This window comes from Phyllobates terribilis, unplaced genomic scaffold (genome assembly GCF_046119375.1).
Source record: "Phyllobates terribilis strain yellow unplaced genomic scaffold, ASM4611937v1 Scaffold_94__1_contigs__length_6153435, whole genome shotgun sequence".
NCBI classification, from domain to species: Eukaryota; Metazoa; Chordata; class Amphibia; order Anura; family Dendrobatidae; genus Phyllobates; species Phyllobates terribilis.
The window spans coordinates 560,116-583,109 of NW_027362854.1; the positions used below are offsets into that span (position 1 = coordinate 560,116).

General features: G+C 44.3%; 13 non-coding genes across 13 annotated transcripts; all 13 read left to right on the forward strand.

Annotated features, from left to right (window-relative positions):
* Positions 1–1,072: 1,072 nt before the first annotated feature.
* On the forward strand, positions 1,073–1,263 carry LOC141198116 (U2 spliceosomal RNA). The gene has a single exon (XR_012270079.1). It is a non-coding gene; the product is annotated as a U2 spliceosomal RNA (small nuclear RNA).
* A 1,110-nt stretch (positions 1,264–2,373) lies between these two features.
* On the forward strand, positions 2,374–2,564 carry LOC141198117 (U2 spliceosomal RNA). Its single transcript, XR_012270080.1, has one exon. It is a non-coding gene; the product is annotated as a U2 spliceosomal RNA (small nuclear RNA).
* A 1,115-nt stretch (positions 2,565–3,679) lies between these two features.
* LOC141198118 (U2 spliceosomal RNA) lies at positions 3,680–3,870 on the forward strand. Its single transcript, XR_012270081.1, has one exon. It is a non-coding gene; the product is annotated as a U2 spliceosomal RNA (small nuclear RNA).
* A 1,115-nt stretch (positions 3,871–4,985) lies between these two features.
* On the forward strand, positions 4,986–5,176 carry LOC141198120 (U2 spliceosomal RNA). The gene has a single exon (XR_012270083.1). It is a non-coding gene; the product is annotated as a U2 spliceosomal RNA (small nuclear RNA).
* A 1,115-nt stretch (positions 5,177–6,291) lies between these two features.
* LOC141198121 (U2 spliceosomal RNA) lies at positions 6,292–6,482 on the forward strand. The gene has a single exon (XR_012270084.1). It is a non-coding gene; the product is annotated as a U2 spliceosomal RNA (small nuclear RNA).
* Positions 6,483–7,597: 1,115 nt separating this feature from the next.
* Positions 7,598–7,788, forward strand: LOC141198122 (U2 spliceosomal RNA). Its single transcript, XR_012270085.1, has one exon. It is a non-coding gene; the product is annotated as a U2 spliceosomal RNA (small nuclear RNA).
* A 1,118-nt stretch (positions 7,789–8,906) lies between these two features.
* On the forward strand, positions 8,907–9,097 carry LOC141198123 (U2 spliceosomal RNA). Its single transcript, XR_012270086.1, has one exon. It is a non-coding gene; the product is annotated as a U2 spliceosomal RNA (small nuclear RNA).
* A 6,192-nt stretch (positions 9,098–15,289) lies between these two features.
* LOC141197933 (U2 spliceosomal RNA) lies at positions 15,290–15,478 on the forward strand. Its single transcript, XR_012269945.1, has one exon. It is a non-coding gene; the product is annotated as a U2 spliceosomal RNA (small nuclear RNA).
* Positions 15,479–16,590: 1,112 nt separating this feature from the next.
* LOC141198124 (U2 spliceosomal RNA) lies at positions 16,591–16,781 on the forward strand. The gene has a single exon (XR_012270087.1). It is a non-coding gene; the product is annotated as a U2 spliceosomal RNA (small nuclear RNA).
* Positions 16,782–17,896: 1,115 nt separating this feature from the next.
* Positions 17,897–18,087, forward strand: LOC141198493 (U2 spliceosomal RNA). The gene has a single exon (XR_012270441.1). It is a non-coding gene; the product is annotated as a U2 spliceosomal RNA (small nuclear RNA).
* A 1,111-nt stretch (positions 18,088–19,198) lies between these two features.
* LOC141198128 (U2 spliceosomal RNA) lies at positions 19,199–19,389 on the forward strand. The gene has a single exon (XR_012270089.1). It is a non-coding gene; the product is annotated as a U2 spliceosomal RNA (small nuclear RNA).
* Positions 19,390–20,504: 1,115 nt separating this feature from the next.
* LOC141198494 (U2 spliceosomal RNA) lies at positions 20,505–20,695 on the forward strand. Its single transcript, XR_012270442.1, has one exon. It is a non-coding gene; the product is annotated as a U2 spliceosomal RNA (small nuclear RNA).
* Positions 20,696–21,807: 1,112 nt separating this feature from the next.
* Positions 21,808–21,998, forward strand: LOC141198129 (U2 spliceosomal RNA). The gene has a single exon (XR_012270090.1). It is a non-coding gene; the product is annotated as a U2 spliceosomal RNA (small nuclear RNA).
* Positions 21,999–22,994: the final 996 nt, after the last annotated feature.

Consider the following 22,994-nt stretch of genomic DNA (forward strand, 5'->3'; position numbering starts at 1 on the left):
TTTTTGTTCATTTTGCTTGTTTGTCGGATTTTGGGATGGACTCTTTGGCTTTGCTTTTCTTCTCCTCATTGGATTTTTCATGTTCAAAGTTGCAGAAGCCAGATTACAAGCTCATTTTGGTTCAACTTCAGCAACTGTGCATTGCATTGCCATGTAATGTGATGCAATGCTATCTTTCTAGCTCTCCCTTTTTACTTCCTTTTGGATAAACAGACATATTAGGCAAGCATTTTGGAGCTTTCACCTAAATAACTACAGGTGGTGAGATAAGCTGCACAATATAATTGACCTTTCAGTATATTGTTGCACACACACCATCTATTTAGCAAATGCCCTTGTTATCAACAGCAGCCTTTTAAACTCACCTGAGCTAACAGGTATGTGCGCTGGTTACTCTGCTGCGCTTAAAATTTCTTTTTTGGTTTGCTACAATGCCTTTTCTGAAACGTTGTCTCCTTCTGCTGGAACACTGACTTCTTTCATTTAATGCCTGCAGACTATAAAAGAGAACCCAACCCAAAAAGTTTGGTTGATTAGTCTGTGGCATTCTGTTAAACTGTTGCTTATGGCGGTCTCTGTGAGCTTCTCAGCGACATTCAGCCAGCCAGGTATCCTGCCTGCAGTAGATGGAATGTGGCAATGGAACGCTGGCTGCGCGTGTCATAATAGGCTCTGAGCCTTTATATACCTGTGCACAGCAGCAGCCACCTTCAGTCTGCTGCTGGACAGCCAGCAGCAGCAGCAGCAGGAGAGGTATGTAATCAGGAGCCCTCCTGCTAAGGGTAGACAGCTGCTCGTTCCACCCCACCCCCCGCCTTAATTGGTTCTCCTCCCTTCCAACGGTGTTGAGGCGGGTGGGAACAGCAGGGGGTGAAGGTGCTGTGTTTAAAGAGGTGGAGTTATGCAGATCTAAAACGCGTGGATTGCAGCAGCAGCAAGCCGAAAAGTGCAGGCATGTAAGGGATCTAGAGGTTGACAACATGTCTTCTTAACGGGAGTCCAGGAGCTCATCTCCACAAATGGACTTTTCAGGATCCTTGGGTGGCTCCGTAGTTTGAAACCAATTCTGGTTATCGCTTCTCGGCCTTTTGGCTAAGATCAAGTGTAGTATCTGTTCTTATCAGTTTAATATCTGATACGTCCCCTATCTGGGGACCATATATTAAATGGATTTTTAGAACAGGGAGATGGAAAAAGAGCTTGCTCTGTCCACTCCACGCATTGACCTGGTATTGCAGTATCTCCAGGACCGGTGCACCCCTTCTTTAATGCAGTTTCTAAAATCAGAAAGATTTGAATTCAATGTTTTTTGTTCATTTTGCTTGTTTGTCGGATTTTGGGATGGACTCTTTGGCTTTGCTTTTCTTTTCCTCATTGGATTTTTCATGTTCAAAGTTGCAGAAGCCAGATTACAAGCTCATTTTGGTTCAACTTCAGCAACTGTGCATTGCATTGCCATGTAATGTGATGCAATGCTATCTTTCTAGCTCTCCCTTTTTACTTCCTTTTGGATAAACAGACATATTAGGCAAGCATTTTGGAGCTTTCACCTAAATAACTGCAGGTGGTGAGATAAGCTGCACAATATAATTGACCTTTCAGTATATTGTTGCACACACACCATCTATTTAGCAAATGCCCTTGTTATCAACAGCAGCCTTTTAAACTCACCTGAGCTAACAGGTATGTGCGCTGGTTACTCTGCTGCGCTTAAAATTTCTTTTTTGGTTTGCTACAATGCCTTTTCTGAAACGTTGTCTCCTTCTGCTGGAACACTGACTTCTTTCATTTAATGCCTGCAGACTATAAAAGAGAACCCAACCCAAAAAGTTTGGTTGATTAGTCTGTGGCATTCTGTTAAACTGTTGCTTATGGCGGTCTCTGTGAGCTTCTCAGCGACATTCAGCCAGCCAGGTATCCTGCCTGCAGTAGATGGAATGTGGCAATGGAACGCTGGCTGCGCGTGTCATAATAGGCTCTGAGCCTTTATATACCTGTGCACAGCAGCAGCCACCTTCAGTCTGCTGCTGGTCAGCCAGCAGCAGCAGCAGGAGAGGTATGTAATCAGGAGCCCTCCTGCTAAGGGTAGACAGCTGCTCGTTCCACCCCACCCCCCGCCTTAATTGGTTCTCCTCCCTTCCAACGGTGTTGAGGCGGGTGGGAACAGCAGGGGGTGAAGGTGCTGTGTTTAAAGAGGTGGAGTTATGCAGATCTAAAACGCGTGGATTGCAGCAGCAGCAAGCCGAAAAGTGCAGGCATGTAAGGGATCTAGAGGTTGACAACATGTCTTTAACGGGAGTCCAGGAGCTCATCTCCACAAATGGACTTTTCAGGATCCTTGGGTGGCTCCGTAGTTTGAAACCAATTCTGGTTATCGCTTCTCGGCCTTTTGGCTAAGATCAAGTGTAGTATCTGTTCTTATCAGTTTAATATCTGATACGTCCCCTATCTGGGGACCATATATTAAATGGATTTTTAGAACAGGGAGATGGAAAAAGAGCTTGCTCTGTCCACTCCACGCATTGACCTGGTATTGCAGTATCTCCAGGACCGGTGCACCCCTTCTTTAATGCAGTTTCTAAAATCAGAAAGAATTGAATTCAATGTTTTTTGTTCATTTTGCTTGTTTGTCGGATTTTGGGATGGACTCTTTGGCTTTGCTTTTCTTTTCCTCATTGGATTTTTCATGTTCAAAGTTGCAGAAGCCAGATTACAAGCTCATTTTGGTTCAACTTCAGCAACTGTGCATTGCATTGCCATGTAATGTGATGCAATGCTATCTTTCTAGCTCTCCCTTTTTACTTCCTTTTGGATAAACAGACATATTAGGCAAGCATTTTGGAGCTTTCACCTAAATAACTACAGGTGGTGAGATAAGCTGCACAATATAATTGACCTTTCAGTATATTGTTGCACACACACCATCTATTTAGCAAATGCCCTTGTTATCAACAGCAGCCTTTTAAACTCACCTGAGCTAACAGGTATGTGTGCTGGTTACTCTGCTGCGCTTAAAATTTCTTTTTTGGTTTGCTACAATGCCTTTTCTGAAACGTTGTCTCCTTCTGCTGGAACACTGACTTCTTTCATTTAATGCCTGCAGACTATAAAAGAGAACCCAACCCAAAAAGTTTGGTTGATTAGTCTGTGGCATTCTGTTAAACTGTTGCTTATGGCGGTCTCTGTGAGCTTCTCAGCGACATTCAGCCAGCCAGGTATCCTGCCTGCAGTAGATGGAATGTGGCAATGGAACGCTGGCTGCGCGTGTCATAATAGGCTCTGAGCCTTTATATACCTGTGCACAGCAGCAGCCACCTTCAGTCTGCTGCTGGACAGCCAGCAGCAGCAGCAGCAGGAGAGGTATGTAATCAGGAGCCCTCCTGCTAAGGGTAGACAGCTGCTCGTTCCACCCCACCCCCCGCCTTAATTGGTTCTCCTCCCTTCCAACGGTGTTGAGGCGGGTGGGAACAGCAGGGGGTGAAGGTGCTGTGTTTAAAGAGGTGGAGTTATGCAGATCTAAAACGCGTGGATTGCAGCAGCAGCAAGCCGAAAAGTGCAGGCATGTAAGGGATCTAGAGGTTGACAACATGTCTTCTTAACGGGAGTCCAGGAGCTCATCTCCACAAATGGACTTTTCAGGATCCTTGGGTGGCTCCGTAGTTTGAAACCAATTCTGGTTATCGCTTCTCGGCCTTTTGGCTAAGATCAAGTGTAGTATCTGTTCTTATCAGTTTAATATCTGATACGTCCCCTATCTGGGGACCATATATTAAATGGATTTTTAGAACAGGGAGATGGAAAAAGAGCTTGCTCTGTCCACTCCACGCATTGACCTGGTATTGCAGTATCTCCAGGACCGGTGCACCCCTTCTTAAATGCAGTTTCTAAAATCAGAAAGAATTGAATTCAATGTTTTTTGTTCATTTTGCTTGTTTGTCGGATTTTGGGATGGACTCTTTGGCTTTGCTTTTCTTCTCCTCATTGGATTTTTTATGTTCAAAGTTGCAGAAGCCAGATTACAAGCTCATTTTGGTTCAACTTCAGCAACTGTGCATTGCATTGCCATGTAATGTGATGCAATGCTATCTTTCTAGCTCTCCCTTTTTACTTCCTTTTGGATAAACAGACATATTAGGCAAGCATTTTGGAGCTTTCACCTAAATAACTACAGGTGGTGAGATAAGCTGCACAATATAATTGACCTTTCAGTATATTGTTGCACACACACCATCTATTTAGCAAATGCCCTTGTTATCAACAGCAGCCTTTTAAACTCACCTGAGCTAACAGGTATGTGCGCTGGTTACTCTGCTGCACCTAAAATTTCTTTTTTGGTTTGCTACAATGCCTTTTCTGAAACGTTGTCTCCTTCTGCTGGAACACTGACTTCTTTCATTTAATGCCTGCAGACTATAAAAGAGAACCCAACCCAAAAAGTTTGGTTGATTAGTCTGTGGCATTCTGTTAAACTGTTGCTTATGGCGGTCTCTGTGAGCTTCTCAGCGACATTCAGCCAGCCAGGTATCCTGCCTGCAGTAGATGGAATGTGGCAATGGAACACTGGCTGCGCGTGTCATAATAGGCTCTGAGCCTTTATATACCTGTGCACAGCAGCAGCCATCTTCAGTCTGCTGCTGGACAGCCAGCAGCAGCAGCAGCAGGAGAGGTATGTAATCAGGAGCCCTCCTGCTAAGGGTAGACAGCTGCTCGTTCCACCCCACCCCCCGCCTTAATTGGTTCTCCTCCCTTCCAACGGTGTTGAGGCGGGTGGGAACAGCAGGGGGTGAAGGTGCTGTGTTTAAAGAGGTGGAGTTATGCAGATCTAAAACGCGTGGATTGCAGCAGCAGCAAGCCGAAAAGTGCAGGCATGTAAGGGATCTAGAGGTTGACAACATGTCTTCTTAACGGGAGTCCAGGAGCTCATCTCCACAAATGGACTTTTCAGGATCCTTGGGTGGCTCCGTAGTTTGAAACCAATTCTGGTTATCGCTTCTCGGCCTTTTGGCTAAGATCAAGTGTAGTATCTGTTCTTATCAGTTTAATATCTGATACGTCCCCTATCTGGGGACCATATATTAAATGGATTTTTAGAACAGGGAGATGGAAAAAGAGCTTGCTCTGTCCACTCCACGCATTGACCTGGTATTGCAGTATCTCCAGGACCGGTGCACCCCTTCTTTAATGCAGTTTCTAAAATCAGAAAGAATTGAATTCAATGTTTTTTGTTCATTTTGCTTGTTTGTCGGATTTTGGGATGGACTCTTTGGCTTTGCTTTTCTTTTCCTCATTGGATTTTTCATGTTCAAAGTTGCAGAAGCCAGATTACAAGCTCATTTTGGTTCAACTTCAGCAACTGTGCATTGCATTGCCATGTAATGTGATGCAATGCTATCTTTCTAGCTCTCCCTTTTTACTTCCTTTTGGATAAACAGACATATTAGGCAAGCATTTTGGAGCTTTCACCTAAATAACTACAGGTGGTGAGATAAGCTGCACAATATAATTGACCTTTCAGTATATTGTTGCACACACACCATCTATTTAGCAAATGCCCTTGTTATCAACAGCAGCCTTTTAAACTCACCTGAGCTAACAGGTATGTGCGCTGGTTACTCTGCTGCGCTTAAAATTTCTTTTTTGGTTTGCTACAATGCCTTTTCTGAAACGTTGTCTCCTTCTGCTGGAACACTGACTTCTTTCATTTAATGCCTGCAGACTATAAAAGAGAACCCAACCCAAAAAGTTTGGTTGATTAGTCTGTGGCATTCTGTTAAACTGTTGCTTATGGCGGTCTCTGTGAGCTTCTCAGCGACATTCAGCCAGCCAGGTATCCTGCCTGCAGTAGATGGAATGTGGCAATGGAACGCTGGCTGCGCGTGTCATAATAGGCTCTGAGCCTTTATATACCTGTGCACAGCAGCAGCCACCTTCAGTCTGCTGCTGGACAGCCAGCAGCAGCAGCAGCAGGAGAGGTATGTAATCAGGAGCCCTCCTGCTAAGGGTAGACAGCTGCTCGTTCCACCCCACCCCCCGCCTTAATTGGTTCTCCTCCCTTCCAACGGTGTTGAGGCGGGTGGGAACAGCAGGGGGTGAAGGTGCTGTGTTTAAAGAGGTGGAGTTATGCAGATCTAAAACGCGTGGATTGCAGCAGCAGCAAGCCGAAAAGTGCAGGCATGTAAGGGATCTAGAGGTTGACAACATGTCTTCTTAACGGGAGTCCAGGAGCTCATCTCCACAAATGGACTTTTCAGGATCCTTGGGTGGCTCCGTAGTTTGAAACCAATTCTGGTTATCGCTTCTCGGCCTTTTGGCTAAGATCAAGTGTAGTATCTGTTCTTATCAGTTTAATATCTGATACGTCCCCTATCTGGGGACCATATATTAAATGGATTTTTAGAACAGGGAGATGGAAAAAGAGCTTGCTCTGTCCACTCCACGCATTGACCTGGTATTGCAGTATCTCCAGGACCGGTGCACCCCTTCTTTAATGCAGTTTCTAAAATCAGAAAGAATTGAATTCAATGTTTTTTGTTCATTTTGCTTGTTTGTCGGATTTTGGGATGGACTCTTTGGCTTTGCTTTTCTTCTCCTCATTGGATTTTTCATGTTCAAAGTTGCAGAAGCCAGATTACAAGCTCATTTTGGTTCAACTTCAGCAACTGTGCATTGCATTGCCATGTAATGTGATGCAATGCTATCTTTCTAGCTCTCCCTTTTTACTTCCTTTTGGATAAACAGACATATTAGGCAAGCATTTTGGAGCTTTCACCTAAATAACTACAGGTGGTGAGATAAGCTGCACAATATAATTGACCTTTCAGTATATTGTTGCACACACACCATCTATTTAGCAAATGCCCTTGTTATCAACAGCAGCCTTTTAAACTCACCTGAGCTAACAGGTATGTGCGCTGGTTACTCTGCTGCACTTAAAATTTCTTTTTTGGTTTGCTACAATGCCTTTTCTGAAACGTTGTCTCCTTCTGCTGGAACACTGACTTCTTTCATTTAATGCCTGCAGACTATAAAAGAGAACCCAACCCAAAAAGTTTGGTTGATTAGTCTGTGGCATTCTGTTAAACTGTTGCTTATGGCGGTCTCTGTGAGCTTCTCAGCGACATTCAGCCAGCCAGGTATCCTGCCTGCAGTAGATGGAATGTGGCAATGGAACGCTGGCTGCGCGTGTCATAATAGGCTCTGAGCCTTTATATACCTGTGCACAGCAGCAGCCACCTTCAGTCTGCTGCTGGACAGCCAGCAGCAGCAGCAGCAGGAGAGGTATGTAATCAGGAGCCCTCCTGCTAAGGGTAGACAGCTGCTCGTTCCACCCCACCCCCCGCCTTAATTGGTTCTCCTCCCTTCCAACGGTGTTGAGGCGGGTGGGAACAGCAGGGGGTGAAGGTGCTGTGTTTAAAGAGGTGGAGTTATGCAGATCTAAAACGCGTGGATTGCAGCAGCAGCAAGCCGAAAAGTGCAGGCATGTAAGGGATCTAGAGGTTGACAACATGTCTTCTTAACGGGAGTCCAGGAGCTCATCTCCACAAATGGACTTTTCAGGATCCTTGGGTGGCTCCGTAGTTTGAAACCAATTCTGGTTATCGCTTCTCGGCCTTTTGGCTAAGATCAAGTGTAGTATCTGTTCTTATCAGTTTAATATCTGATACGTCCCCTATCTGGGGACCATATATTAAATGGATTTTTAGAACAGGGAGATGGAAAAAGAGCTTGCTCTGTCCACTCCACGCATTGACCTGGTATTGCAGTATCTCCAGGACCGGTGCACCCCTTCTTTAATGCAGTTTCTAAAATCAGAAAGAATTGAATTCAATGTTTTTTGTTCATTTTGCTTGTTTGTCGGATTTTGGGATGGACTCTTTGGCTTTGCTTTTCTTCTCCTCATTGGATTTTTCATGTTCAAAGTTGCAGAAGCCAGATTACAAGCTCATTTTGGTTCAACTTCAGCAACTGTGCATTGCATTGCCATGTAATGTGATGCAATGCTATCTTTCTAGCTCTCCCTTTTTACTTCCTTTTGGATAAACAGACATATTAGGCAAGCATTTTGGAGCTTTCACCTAAATAACTACAGGTGGTGAGATAAGCTGCACAATATAATTGACCTTTCAGTATATTGTTGCACACACACCATCTATTTAGCAAATGCCCTTGTTATCAACAGCAGCCTTTTAAACTCACCTGAGCTAACAGGTATGTGCGCTGGTTACTCTGCTGCGCTTAAAATTTCTTTTTTGGTTTGCTACAATGCCTTTTCTGAAACGTTGTCTCCTTCTGCTGGAACACTGACTTCTTTCATTTAATGCCTGCAGACTATAAAAGAGAACCCAACCCAAAAAGTTTGGTTGATTAGTCTGTGGCATTCTGTTAAACTGTTGCTTATGGCGGTCTCTGTGAGCTTCTCAGCGACATTCAGCCAGCCAGGTATCCTGCCTGCAGTAGATGGAATGTGGCAATGGAACGCTGGCTGCGCGTGTCATAATAGGCTCTGAGCCTTTATATACCTGTGCACAGCAGCAGCCACCTTCAGTCTGCTGCTGGACAGCCAGCAGCAGCAGCAGCAGCAGGAGAGGTATGTAATCAGGAGCCCTCCTGCTAAGGGTAGACAGCTGCTCGTTCCACCCCACCCCCCGCCTTAATTGGTTCTCCTCCCTTCCAACGGTGTTGAGGCGGGTGGGAACAGCAGGGGGTGAAGGTGCTGTGTTTAAAGAGGTGGAGTTATGCAGATCTAAAACGCGTGGATTGCAGCAGCAGCAAGCCGAAAAGTGCAGGCATGTAAGGGATCTAGAGGTTGACAACATGTCTTCTTAACGGGAGTCCAGGAGCTCATCTCCACAAATGGACTTTTCAGGATCCTTGGGTGGCTCCGTAGTTTGAAACCAATTCTGGTTATCGCTTCTCGGCCTTTTGGCTAAGATCAAGTGTAGTATCTGTTCTTATCAGTTTAATATCTGATACGTCCCCTATCTGGGGACCATATATTAAATGGATTTTTAGAACAGGGAGATGGAAAAAGAGCTTGCTCTGTCCACTCCACGCATTGACCTGGTATTGCAGTATCTCCAGGACCGGTGCACCCCTTCTTTAATGCAGTTTCTAAAATCAGAAAGAATTGAATTCAATGTTTTTTGTTCATTTTGCTTGTTTGTCGGATTTTGGGATGGACTCTTTGGCTTTGCTTTTCTTCTCCTCATTGGATTTTTCATGTTCAAAGTTGCAGAAGCCAGATTACAAGCTCATTTTGGTTCAACTTCAGCAACTGTGCATTGCATTGCCATGTAATGTGATGCAATGCTATCTTTCTAGCTCTCCCTTTTTACATCCTTTTGGATAAACAGACATATTAGGCAAGCATTTTGGAGCTTTCACCTAAATAACTACAGGTGGTGAGATAAGCTGCACAATATAATTGACCTTTCAGTATATTGTTGCACACACACCATCTATTTAGCAAATGCCCTTGTTATCAACAGCAGCCTTTTAAACTCACCTGAGCTAACAGGTATGTGCGCTGGTTACTCTGCTGCGCTTAAAATTTCTTTTTTGGTTTGCTACAATGCCTTTTCTGAAACGTTGTCTCCTTCTGCTGGAACACTGACTTCTTTCATTTAATGCCTGCAGACTATAAAAGAGAACCCAACCCAAAAAGTTTGGTTGATTAGTCTGTGGCATTCTGTTAAACTGTTGCTTATGGCGGTCTCTGTGAGCTTCTCAGCGACATTCAGCCAGCCAGGTATCCTGCCTGCAGTAGATGGAATGTGGCAATGGAACGCTGGCTGCGCGTGTCATAATAGGCTCTGAGCCTTTATATACCTGTGCACAGCAGCAGCCACCTTCAGTCTGCTGCTGGACAGCCAGCAGCAGCAGCAGCAGGAGAGGTATGTAATCAGGAGCCCTCCTGCTAAGGGTAGACAGCTGCTCGTTCCACCCCACCCCCCGCCTTAATTGGTTCTCCTCCCTTCCAACGGTGTTGAGGCGGGTGGGAACAGCAGGGGGTGAAGGTGCTGTGTTTAAAGAGGTGGAGTTATGCAGATCTAAAACGCGTGGATTGCAGCAGCAGCAAGCCGAAAAGTGCAGGCATGTAAGGGATCTAGAGGTTGACAACATATCTTCTTAACGGGAGTCCAGGAGCTCATCTCCACAAATGGACTTTTCAGGATCCTTGGGTGGCTCCGTAGTTTGAAACCAATTCTGGTTATCGCTTCTCGGCCTTTTGGCTCAGATCTGTAATGGGTCTAGTCATTTGGCTGTCTGTGCGTTAACTCTTGGCCCTGTGGCATCGCCATTTTATGGCTTAAGCCACTTGCTGCTATAAGGAGTTGGCCAGTAGACACGACTAGCGATAATGGGACGCATTCGATACGCTGGGCCCGGTGAGGCTCGAGTGAAGTTTGGAATCCAGATTGATGTGGAAGAAGGCAAAGAAGGAATCTTTACCCTCAGCTTCGTGGTGAAGGAGATTTTGTTTGGACTCCTTGAAGTGAAGAAGGAAGAAATCTTGTGCCTCCAGCAATTCAAAAGCAAGTATAATCTTGTATTTACTTCTATGGCTGTTTGCAACAATTTCTATGATTGTTTGAAAAAGAATCTGGACAATCAATATTTGGATGGGCTGACTTTTGTCATCTTGTATTGCTCCAAAGAGGTACCTCTGACTGTTTTCATGTACAACCCACATGTGGACTTGGCTTTGATTTATGCCTTTCTAAATAGGCACTGCTATATTACCAAGGTGGCAGTAAAAGTCATGAATGAGGAGGAACTATGGACCGGTAAATATCGTTTCATGGTCAAGTTCCGGGAAAGTCCTGATGAACCAGGGGGTATACATTATCCTCCATCAAATTTTTCCATTGGGAGTGAGCGGGGTTACCTGTTCTTCCCCAATGCGCCCAGGTTTTGTCGTCATTGTAGGAGGTATGGCCATACTCAGGAAGCATGCGACATCAGACAGATTATTTGCAGGAAGTGCAATGAGGTGGGTCATTCTTCCAATAATTGCAAAAATGAAATAGTCTGTAACCTCTGCGGAGAGAAGGGGCATGCCTTCAGAGACTGTATATTCCATCCTGGTTCATATGCGGGGGCAGCGGGAAGGGGAAGGAGAAGAAATGAATCTCCTGCACCCACAGCTACAACTCCGACTGCTCCAACTCCGACTGCTCCGATATCTACTCTGGCTTTCCTGGATGAGGAGGAGGCTCGGGTTGCTTTTCCAGAACTGGTTCGTGTGAATGTAAGAGGAAATATGGAGCTGGCACCTGAGCCACCGGTGCAGAGGGCCGCGTCTGTGGCTTCAGATGTCAGTGAGTCTGAGACGATAACTGATGATCGTATAGGCATGGAAGTGGCCCCGGTGGAGGATCTGGAGGCTGAAATTCCAGACATGATGGTTACAATGCAGGGGGAAGAGGAGTCTGATCTGACCAGAACACCGCATGTGGCCTGGAGCGATGTCGTTTCTGACCTTGAGGAGGAGGGAGGTCAGGGGGACTTTGACCCCCAGCGGCGGGATTATAGTTCAGATGAAGATGGAGGCGCTTCAGTGAAGAAAAAGAAGAAAACTGAACCATCCTTTTCCCCTTTAAGTGACTGCAGTGTGAGTCCAGCCCGGGTGTACCCTACTGCATCCGATCCCCAAGATGTGTCTTTTTTGGGGGAAGGCACAAACTACGATATCTGCACGTCCAGCGTCCTACCCCCAGAAGGGTTAGGATGATGTACAGGTGGGCATGTTGTCGTGACCTGCCACATCAAATTAATAGATGGGTGCCCAAGTTGCTCTCAGCATCTTGTCGCTAAATGTTCGGCTGATTAAATCTGAGTCGAGAAGAGTGGCAATTTTGGACTACTTGAGCAACTTGGATGCGGACGTATACTGTGTCCAGGAGTGTGGGATCTCCGATCCCTTAAGTGAAAATGCATGGCCTTTAGGTCAAAGTGTGTGGTCTGGTTCTGTATGTAATAAAAATTGTGGGGTAGGTGTTTTGGTGAAGGGTTATAGTGTTAAGATAGAAAGTTACATGGTGGTGGAGGCGGGGAGGTGTGTAATATGTAAGTTAAATTGTAGGGGGTGGAGGGTTAGGGTGGTAAATATGTATGCACCAATAGATAAAGGGGAGAGGCTGGAAATTTTTGAGAAATTATGTTTTTTTTTATCTGGCAAAATGCCAATAATTTTTGTTGGAGATTTCAATTGTGTGACGGAGGGGGATAAGATGGATGTTACAGGTAAAAGACTCAAGAGTCTTGTGGCGGATTTTTCCTTACAGGATGCTGCGGAAGTTTTTTTAGGTAATCCACCTCCTGCGACCTATAAGGCCGACAGGGGAGGCATAGAGTCTAGAATAGACCGTATCTTCTTTTCTTCACAAAATGTTATTTGTAGGAATTTCCAGCAGGAAGATGTTCCCTTCTCTGACCATGTGTGTTTGAGGGCACGTCTAGAAGGTAAGATTTCCTTTGTATATGGTGGTGGCGTGTGGAAACTTAATGTGCGTTTGCTGGAAGATAATAGGATCATGCGTGATTTTAGGCGAATGTATGTTAGGTGGAGGGATAAAAAAAGTGATTTCAGGAATGTGCTTGAGTGGTGGGACTGGATGAAGAGTGAGATTGTTTTTTTCTTTAGAAAAAGGGGCAGGAGGAAAGCAGCAATGAATAGAGCAAAATTTAATGATTTAAGCTCTAGACTGGAGTGGCTGAGGAAGTTAAGGATGATTGGAGTGGATGTGGATGTTTTGATGTGTCAAGTGAAAGAAGAGATTAAGAAATATATTGAGGGTAAAGGGAAAGAAATTATTTACCGTTCTAAGATTGAACATTTGGAGAAAAATGAGAAATGCACAAGGTTTTTTTTCAAAAAAGTTTTTGGGAAGAAAGTAGATATGGATGAGGTGGTGAATGGTGATGGGGTGTGTGTGAGTGGGAAGGATGTGATGCAGGAGGTGGTGTTGTTTTATAAGGAGTTGTATGGGGAAAAATGGGTTGATGATAGGATGTTGACTGATGCTTTGGGGTGTTTAGAAGGTTGTTTGGGTGAGGATGAACGTGAAATATTGGATGATGTAATTGTGTTGGATGAAGTTAAAAAAGTGGTGATGTCTGCGAGTAAGAATAAAACACCTGGGAAGGATGGACTGCCCGTGGAGTTATATGTTAAGGAATGGGACACGATGGGAAATGACTTATTGGAGGTGTGCCAGTATATGTTCACGGAGAATATGTTGAGTGAATCTATGAGAGATGGGGTGGTGGTTTTGGTTCATAAGAAAGGTGATAAAAAGGATTTGGGGAATTGGAGGCCAATCACCCTTTTGAATGCAGACTATAAGGTGTTTAGTAAATTGTTGGCTAGCCGGATGCGGGAAGTGATTGGCGGTGTGGTGGATGAAGATCAAGTGTGTGCAGTGCCTGGGAGAAGTATGACTGAAAATTTGGTGTTGTTGCGTGATGTGATTGGGGATTGTATGAGTCGTAAGCAGAAATGTTTGTTGTTTTCGGTTGATTTTGAAAAAGCTTTTGACCGTGTGTCACATAGCTTTATGTTTAAGGTTTTGTCTAAGATGGGTTATTCCAGGAATTTTGTAAACTGTGTTAGGAGTTTGTATTGTAATGTTTCAAGTGAATTTTTGGTGAATGGGTGGTTAAGTGAGAAAGTGAGAATTAAATCAGGAGTGCGTCAGGGGTGCCCTATGTCCCCTTTTTTGTTTATTAGTGTGATTGAAGTGTTGATGTGTATGGTTAGGAAGGATAAGGTTATGAGAGGTGTGATGATTCCTGGGAGTAATGGAAAGGATGTGAGAATTCTAGGTTACATGGATGATGTAGTGATTGTGAGTGGGAATATGGCTGCGATGAGTAGGGCAAGGTTGATATTAAGTTTGTTTTGTAGTGTCTCAGCTTTTAAGGTCAATTGGACTAAGAGTTCCTTTAAATGTTTTGGTGAGAGGAATGTACGGATGGATGGTGTGAGGTGTGAGGATGGTGCAATAAAGGTGCTTGGGATTAAGTTTAATGATGATTTGAAAGGAAATGAGAGTTGGGAAGATTGTGGGGTGAGAGTGGTGCGCAAGTTGAATTTTTGGCGAATGAGAGAATTAACTCTGACTGGGAAAGTTCTGATTATTAAGGCGGTTATTTTGCCTATTTTGTTGTTTGTTGCGAATGTATATCCTGCTGCTTTTAAGAAAATTAGGAAAACTGAGAAATTCATCTTTAATTTTCTTTGGGGAAGTCGCATGGAGAAATTGAAACGGGAATATGTCTATAAGTTATGTGTAAATGGTGGTTTGGATTTTCCAAATATTGATTTCTTTTTAGGGATTGGTTACGTGAAAATGGTGGTGGTGGTTCTAGGGAAAAGTAATAAGTGTGCTTATATGATGAAGTATTCGGCTGGATGGATGCTTTATGGCTTAAAGTGGGTCAAAAGGGATGCTAGAGTGCCTGTTGCTTTTAAGTGTCCTGTATGGTATGGTTGTGTTGAGAAATTTGTAAGGAAGTATGATTTGTTGTCCGTTAACATGAGTGATTTTAGGCAAAAGAAGAAAGTCATTAGGATGGTGCGTGAGCGTGAGGTGGTATGTAATATCAATGGGTTGAGAGGGGAGGAAGTAACCGAGATGTGGAGAAAATTAAGTATAGATGGTGTGACTAACAGACAGAGAGATATCGCTTGGATGATATTGCATGACATTTTGCCTGTTAGAGATGTGCAAAAGAAGAGGGATTTAGTTAAATCTGAGGTATGCCCGAGGGATGGATGTGGTTTGAGAGAGCATGTTAGACATATGGTATGGGATTGTGATTTTGCATATGATGTATGGAAGGGTATAGGGGGACTTTGCAAGGAATTGGTGGGTGTAAAGTATGTTAATTGGAAACTTGCTATGTTTGGGATGGGTGCATGTAGTAGAATTAAGGATAGGATTTTATGGTTGTTGGTGGTGTGTGTAATTGAAAGTTTGTGGGATGCGAGGAATTTGTTAGTTTTTAAAAGGAAGAAAATGTCAGTTAATGAATGTTTGAGATTGATTCTGTCACGTATGTATGTAATATACCTCTGGGATCAGGAACGTGGAAGTATTATAGATGCTGAAGGGATCTGGAAGTTTAAAAAGTGGAGGTTTTTGGTAAAGTTTAATTCGTAGTGTATAATGTACCTGATGATAAGGTTTGGTTTTATTTTTGATTATATACCAAGTGTGATGAAAGGCTAAGTGTCAATGAAAGGCTTTTGTAAGTCGGTTTGATTGAGCTTATGCTCCGGCCTATCTGATTTGGTTAAAAAAAAAAAAAAAAAAAAAAATCTGTTCTTATCAGTTTAATATCTGATACGTCCCCTATCTGGGGACCATATATTAAATGGATTTTTAGAACAGGGAGATGGAAAAAGAGCTTGCTCTGTCCACTCCACGCATTGACCTGGTATTGCAGTATCTCCAGGACCGGTGCACCCCTTCTTTAATGCAGTTTCTAAAATCAGAAAGAATTGAATTCAATGTTTTTTGTTCATTTTGCTTGTTTGTCGGATTTTGGGATGGACTCTTTGGCTTTGCTTTTCTTCTCCTCATTGGATTTTTCATGTTCAAAGTTGCAGAAGCCAGATTACAAGCTCATTTTGGTTCAACTTCAGCAACTGTGCATTGCATTGCCATGTAATGTGATGCAATGCTATCTTTCTAGCTCTCCCTTTTTACTTCCTTTTGGATAAACAGACATATTAGGCAAGCATTTTGGAGCTTTCACCTAAATAACTACAGGTGGTGAGATAAGCTGCACAATATAATTGACCTTTCAGTATATTGTTGCACACACACCATCTATTTAGCAAATGCCCTTGTTATCAACAGCAGCCTTTTAAACTCACCTGAGCTAACAGGTATGTGCGCTGGTTACTCTGCTGCGCTTAAAATTTCTTTTTTGGTTTGCTACAATGCCTTTTCTGAAACGTTGTCTCCTTCTGCTGGAACACTGACTTCTTTCATTTAATGCCTGCAGACTATAAAAGAGAACCCAACCCAAAAAGTTTGGTTGATTAGTCTGTGGCATTCTGTTAAACTGTTGCTTATGGCGGTCTCTGTGAGCTTCTCAGCGACATTCAGCCAGCCAGGTATCCTGCCTGCAGTAGATGGAATGTGGCAATGGAACGCTGGCTGCGCGTGTCATAATAGGCTCTGAGCCTTTATATACCTGTGCACAGCAGCAGCCACCTTCAGTCTGCTGCTGGACAGCCAGCAGCAGCAGCAGGAGAGGTATGTAATCAGGAGCCCTCCTGCTAAGGGTAGACAGCTGCTCGTTCCACCCCACCCCCCGCCTTAATTGGTTCTCCTCCCTTCCAACGGTGTTGAGGCGGGTGGGAACAGCAGGGGGTGAAGGTGCTGTGTTTAAAGAGGTGGAGTTATGCAGATCTAAAACGCGTGGATTGCAGCAGCAGCAAGCCGAAAAGTGCAGGCATGTAAGGGATCTAGAGGTTGACAACATGTCTTCTTAACGGGAGTCCAGGAGCTCATCTCCACAAATGGACTTTTCAGGATCCTTGGGTGGCTCCGTAGTTTGAAACCAATTCTGGTTATCGCTTCTCGGCCTTTTGGCTAAGATCAAGTGTAGTATCTGTTCTTATCAGTTTAATATCTGATACGTCCCCTATCTGGGGACCATATATTAAATGGATTTTTAGAACAGGGAGATGGAAAAAGAGCTTGCTCTGTCCACTCCACGCATTGACCTGGTATTGCAGTATCTCCAGGACCGGTGCACCCCTTCTTTAATGCAGTTTCTAAAATCAGAAAGAATTGAATTCAATGTTTTTTGTTCATTTTGCTTGTTTGTCGGATTTTGGGATGGACTCTTTGGCTTTGCTTTTCTTCTCCTCATTGGATTTTTCATGTTCAAAGTTGCAGAAGCCAGATTACAAGCTCATTTTGGTTCAACTTCAGCAACTGTGCATTGCATTGCCATGTAATGTGATGCAATGCTATCTTTCTAGCTCTCCCTTTTTACTTCCTTTTGGATAAACAGACATATTAGGCAAGCATTTTGGAGCTTTCACCTAAATAACTACAGGTGGTGAGATAAGCTGCACAATATAATTGACCTTTCAGTATATTGTTGCACACACACCATCTATTTAGCAAATGCCCTTGTTATCAACAGCAGCCTTTTAAACTCACCTGAGCTAACAGGTATGTGCGCTGGTTACTCTGCTGCGCTTAAAATTTCTTTTTTGGTTTGCTACAATGCCTTTTCTGAAACGTTGTCTCCTTCTGCTGGAACACTGACTTCTTTCATTTAATGCCTGCAGACTATAAAAGAGAACCCAACCCAAAAAGTTTGGTTGATTAGTCTGTGGCATTCTGTTAAACTGTTGCTTATGGCGGTCTCTGTGAGCTTCTCAGCGACATTCAGCCAGCCAGGTATCCTGCCTGCAGTAGATGGAATGTGGCAATGGAACGCTGGCTGCGCGTGTCATAATAGGCTTTGAGCCTTTATATACCTGTGCACAGCAGCAGCCACCTTCAGTCTGCTGCTGGACAGCCAGCAGCAGCAGCAGCAGGAGAGGTATGTAATCAGGAGCCCTCCTGCTAAGGGTAGACAGCTGCTCGTTCCACCCCACCCCCCGCCTTAATTGGTTCTCCTCCCTTCCAACGGTGTTGAGGCGGGTGGGAACAGCAGGGGGTGAAGGTGCTGTGTTTAAAGAGGTGGAGTTATGCAGATCTAAAACGCGTGGATTGCAGCAGCAGCAAGCCGAAAAGTGCAGGCATGTAAGGGATCTAGAGGTTGACAACATGTCTTCTTAACGGGAGTCCAGGAGCTCATCTCCACAAATGGACTTTTCAGGATCCTTGGGTGGCTCCGTAGTTTGAAACCAATTCTGGTTATCGCTTCTCGGCCTTTTGGCTAAGATCAAGTGTAGTATCTGTTCTTTTCAGTTTAATATCTGATACGTCCCCTATCTGGGGACCATATATTAAATGGATTTTTAGAACAGGGAGATGGAAAAAGAGCTTGCTCTGTCCACTCCACGCATTGACCTGGTATTGCAGTATCTCCAGGACCGGTGCACCCCTTCTTTAATGCAGTTTCTAAAATCAGAAAGAATTGAATTCAATGTTTTTTGTTCATTTTGCTTGTTTGTCAGATTTTGGGATGGACTCTTTGGCTTTGCTTTTCTTCTCCTCATTGGATTTTTCATGTTCAAAGTTGCAGAAGCCAGATTACAAGCTCATTTTGGTTCAACTTCAGCAACTGTGCATTGCATTGCCATGTAATGTGATGCAATGCTATCTTTCTAGCTCTCCCTTTTTACTTCCTTTTGGATAAACAGACATATTAGGCAAGCATTTTGGAGTTTCACCTAAATAACTACAGGTGGTGAGATAAGCTGCACAATATAATTGACCTTTCAGTATATTGTTGCACCCACACCATCTATTTAGCAAATGCCCTTGTTATCAACAGCAGCCTTTTAAACTCACCTGAGCTAACAGGTATGTGCACTGGTTACTCTGCTGCGCTTAAAATTTCTTTTTTGGTTTGCTACAATGCCTTTTCTGAAACGTTGTCTCCTTCTGCTGGAACACTGACTTCTTTCATTTAATGCCTGCAGACTATAAAAGAGAACCCAACCCAAAAAGTTTGGTTGATTAGTCTGTGGCATTCTGTTAAACTGTTGCTTATGGCGGTCTCTGTGAGCTTCTCGGCGACATTCAGCCAGCCAGGTATCCTGCCTGCAGTAGATGGAATGTGGCAATGGAACGCTGGCTGCGCGTGTCATAATAGGCTCTGAGCCTTTATATACCTGTGCACAGCAGCAGCCACCTTCAGTCTGCTGCTGGACAGCCAGCAGCAGCAGCAGGAGAGGTATGTAATCAGGAGCCCTCCTGCTAAGGGTAGACAGCTGCTCGTTCCACCCCACCCCCCGCCTTAATTGGTTCTCCTCCCTTCCAACGGTGTTGAGGCGGGTGGGAACAGCAGGGGGTGAAGGTGCTGTGTTTAAAGAGGTGGAGTTATGCAGATCTAAAACGCGTGGATTGCAGCAGCAGCAAGCCGAAAAGTGCAGGCATGTAAGGGATCTAGAGGTTGACAACATGTCTTCTTAACGGGAGTCCAGGAGCTCATCTCCACAAATGGACTTTTCAGGATCCTTGGGTGGCTCCGTAGTTTGAAACCAATTCTGGTTATCGCTTCTCGGCCTTTTGGCTAAGATCAAGTGTAGTATCTGTTCTTATCAGTTTAATATCTGATACGTCCCCTATCTGGGGACCATATATTAAATGGATTTTTAGAACAGGGAGATGGAAAAAGAGCTTGCTCTGTCCACTCCACGCATTGACCTGGTATTGCAGTATCTCCAGGACCGGTGCACCCCTTCTTTAATGCAGTTTCTAAAATCAGAAAGAATTGAATTCAATGTTTTTTGTTCATTTTGCTTGTTTGTCGGATTTTGGGATGGACTCTTTGGCTTTGCTTTTCTTCTCCTCATTGGATTTTTCATGTTCAAAGTTGCAGAAGCCAGATTACAAGCTCATTTTGGTTCAACTTCAGCAACTGTGCATTGCATTGCCATGTAATGTGATGCAATGCTATCTTTCTAGCTCTCCCTTTTTACTTCCTTTTGGATAAACAGACATATTAGGCAAGCATTTTGGAGCTTTCACCTAAATAACTACAGGTGGTGAGATAAGCTGCACAATATAATTGACCTTTCAGTATATTGTTGCACACACACCATCTATTTAGCAAATGCCCTTGTTATCAACAGCAGCCTTTTAAACTCACCTGAGCTAACAGGTATGTGCGCTGGTTACTCTGCTGCGCTTAAAATTTCTTTTTTGGTTTGCTACAATGCCTTTTCTGAAACGTTGTCTCCTTCTGCTGGAACACTGACTTCTTTCATTTAATGCCTGCAGACTATAAAAGAGAACCCAACCCAAAAAGTTTGGTTGATTAGTCTGTGGCATTCTGTTAAACTGTTGCTTATGGCGGTCTCTGTGAGCTTCTCAGCGACATTCAGCCAGCCAGGTATCCTGCCTGCAGTAGATGGAATGTGGCAATGGAACGCTGGCTGCGCGTGTCATAATAGGCTTTGAGCCTTTATATACCTGTGCACAGCAGCAGCCACCTTCAGTCTGCTGCTGGACAGCCAGCAGCAGCAGCAGCAGGAGAGGTATGTAATCAGGAGCCCTCCTGCTAAGGGTAGACAGCTGCTCGTTCCACCCCACCCCCCGCCTTAATTGGTTCTCCTCCCTTCCAACGGTGTTGAGGCGGGTGGGAACAGCAGGGGGTGAAGGTGCTGTGTTTAAAGAGGTGGAGTTATGCAGATCTAAAACGCGTGGATTGCAGCAGCAGCAAGCCGAAAAGTGCAGGCATGTAAGGGATCTAGAGGTTGACAACATGTCTTCTTAACGGGAGTCCAGGAGCTCATCTCCACAAATGGACTTTTCAGGATCCTTGGGTGGCTCCGTAGTTTGAAACCAATTCTGGTTATCGCTTCTCGGCCTTTTGGCTAAGATCAAGTGTAGTATCTGTTCTTTTCAGTTTAATATCTGATACGTCCCCTATCTGGGGACCATATATTAAATGGATTTTTAGAACAGGGAGATGGAAAAAGAGCTTGCTCTGTCCACTCCACGCATTGACCTGGTATTGCAGTATCTCCAGGACCGGTGCACCCCTTCTTTAATGCAGTTTCTAAAATCAGAAAGAATTGAATTCAATGTTTTTTGTTCATTTTGCTTGTTTGTCAGATTTTGGGATGGACTCTTTGGCTTTGCTTTTCTTCTCCTCATTGGATTTTTCATGTTCAAAGTTGCAGAAGCCAGATTACAAGCTCATTTTGGTTCAACTTCAGCAACTGTGCATTGCATTGCCATGTAATGTGATGCAATGCTATCTTTCTAGCTCTCCCTTTTTACTTCCTTTTGGATAAACAGACATATTAGGCAAGCATTTTGGAGCTTTCACCTAAATAACTACAGGTGGTGAGATAAGCTGCACAATATAATTGACCTTTCAGTATATTGTTGCACCCACACCATCTATTTAGCAAATGCCCTTGTTATCAACAGCAGCCTTTTAAACTCACCTGAGCTAACAGGTATGTGCGCTGGTTACTCTGCTGCGCTTAAAATTTCTTTTTTGGTTTGCTACAATGCCTTTTCTGAAACGTTGTCTCCTTCTGCTGGAACACTGACTTCTTTCATTTAATGCCTGCAGACTATAAAAGAGAACCCAACCCAAAAAGTTTGGTTGATTAGTCTGTGGCATTCTGTTAAACTGTTGCTTATGGCGGTCTCTGTGAGCTTCTCAGCGACATTCAGCCAGCCAGGTATCCTGCCTGCAGTAGATGGAATGTGGCAATGGAACGCTGGCTGCGCGTGTCATAATAGGCTCTGAGCCTTTATATACCTGTGCACAGCAGCAGCCACCTTCAGTCTGCTGCTGGACAGCCAGCAGCAGCAGCAGGAGAGGTATGTAATCAGGAGCCCTCCTGCTAAGGGTAGACAGCTGCTCGTTCCACCCCACCCCCCGCCTTAATTGGTTCTCCTCCCTTCCAACGGTGTTGAGGCGGGTGGGAACAGCAGGGGGTGAAGGTGCTGTGTTTAAAGAGGTGGAGTTATGCAGATCTAAAACGCGTGGATTGCAGCAGCAGCAAGCCGAAAAGTGCAGGCATGTAAGGGATCTAGAGGTTGACAACATGTCTTCTTAACGGGAGTCCAGGAGCTCATCTCCACAAATGGACTTTTCAGGATCCTTGGGTGGCTCCGTAGTTTGAAACCAATTCTGGTTATCGCTTCTCGGCCTTTTGGCTAAGATCAAGTGTAGTATCTGTTCTTATCAGTTTAATATCTGATACGTCCCCTATCTGGGGACCATATATTAAATGGATTTTTAGAACAGGGAGATGGAAAAAGAGCTTGCTCTGTCCACTCCACGCATTGACCTGGTATTGCAGTATCTCCAGGACCGGTGCACCCCTTCTTTAATGCAGTTTCTAAAATCAGAAAGAATTGAATTCAATGTTTTTTGTTCATTTTGCTTGTTTGTCGGATTTTGGGATGGACTCTTTGGCTTTGCTTTTCTTCTCCTCATTGGATTTTTCATGTTCAAAGTTGCAGAAGCCAGATTACAAGCTCATTTTGGTTCAACTTCAGCAACTGTGCATTGCATTGCCATGTAATGTGATGCAATGCTATCTTTCTAGCTCTCCCTTTTTACTTCCTTTTGGATAAACAGACATATTAGGCAAGCATTTTGGAGCTTTCACCTAAATAACTACAGGTGGTGAGATAAGCTGCACAATATAATTGACCTTTCAGTATATTGTTGCACACACACCATCTATTTAGCAAATGCCCTTGTTATCAACAGCAGCCTTTTAAACTCACCTGAGCTAACAGGTATGTGCGCTGGTTACTCTGCTGCGCTTAAAATTTCTTTTTTGGTTTGCTACAATGCCTTTTCTGAAACGTTGTCTCCTTCTGCTGGAACACTGACTTCTTTCATTTAATGCCTGCAGACTATAAAAGAGAACCCAACCCAAAAAGTTTGGTTGATTAGTCTGTGGCATTCTGTTAAACTGTTGCTTATGGCGGTCTCTGTGAGCTTCTCAGCGACATTCAGCCAGCCAGGTATCCTGCCTGCAGTAGATGGAATGTGGCAATGGAACGCTGGCTGCGCGTGTCATAATAGGCTTTGAGCCTTTATATACCTGTGCACAGCAGCAGCCACCTTCAGTCTGCTGCTGGACAGCCAGCAGCAGCAGCAGCAGGAGAGGTATGTAATCAGGAGCCCTCCTGCTAAGGGTAGACAGCTGCTCGTTCCACCCCACCCCCCGCCTTAATTGGTTCTCCTCCCTTCCAACGGTGTTGAGGCGGGTGGGAACAGCAGGGGGTGAAGGTGCTGTGTTTAAAGAGGTGGAGTTATGCAGATCTAAAACGCGTGGATTGCAGCAGCAGCAAGCCGAAAAGTGCAGG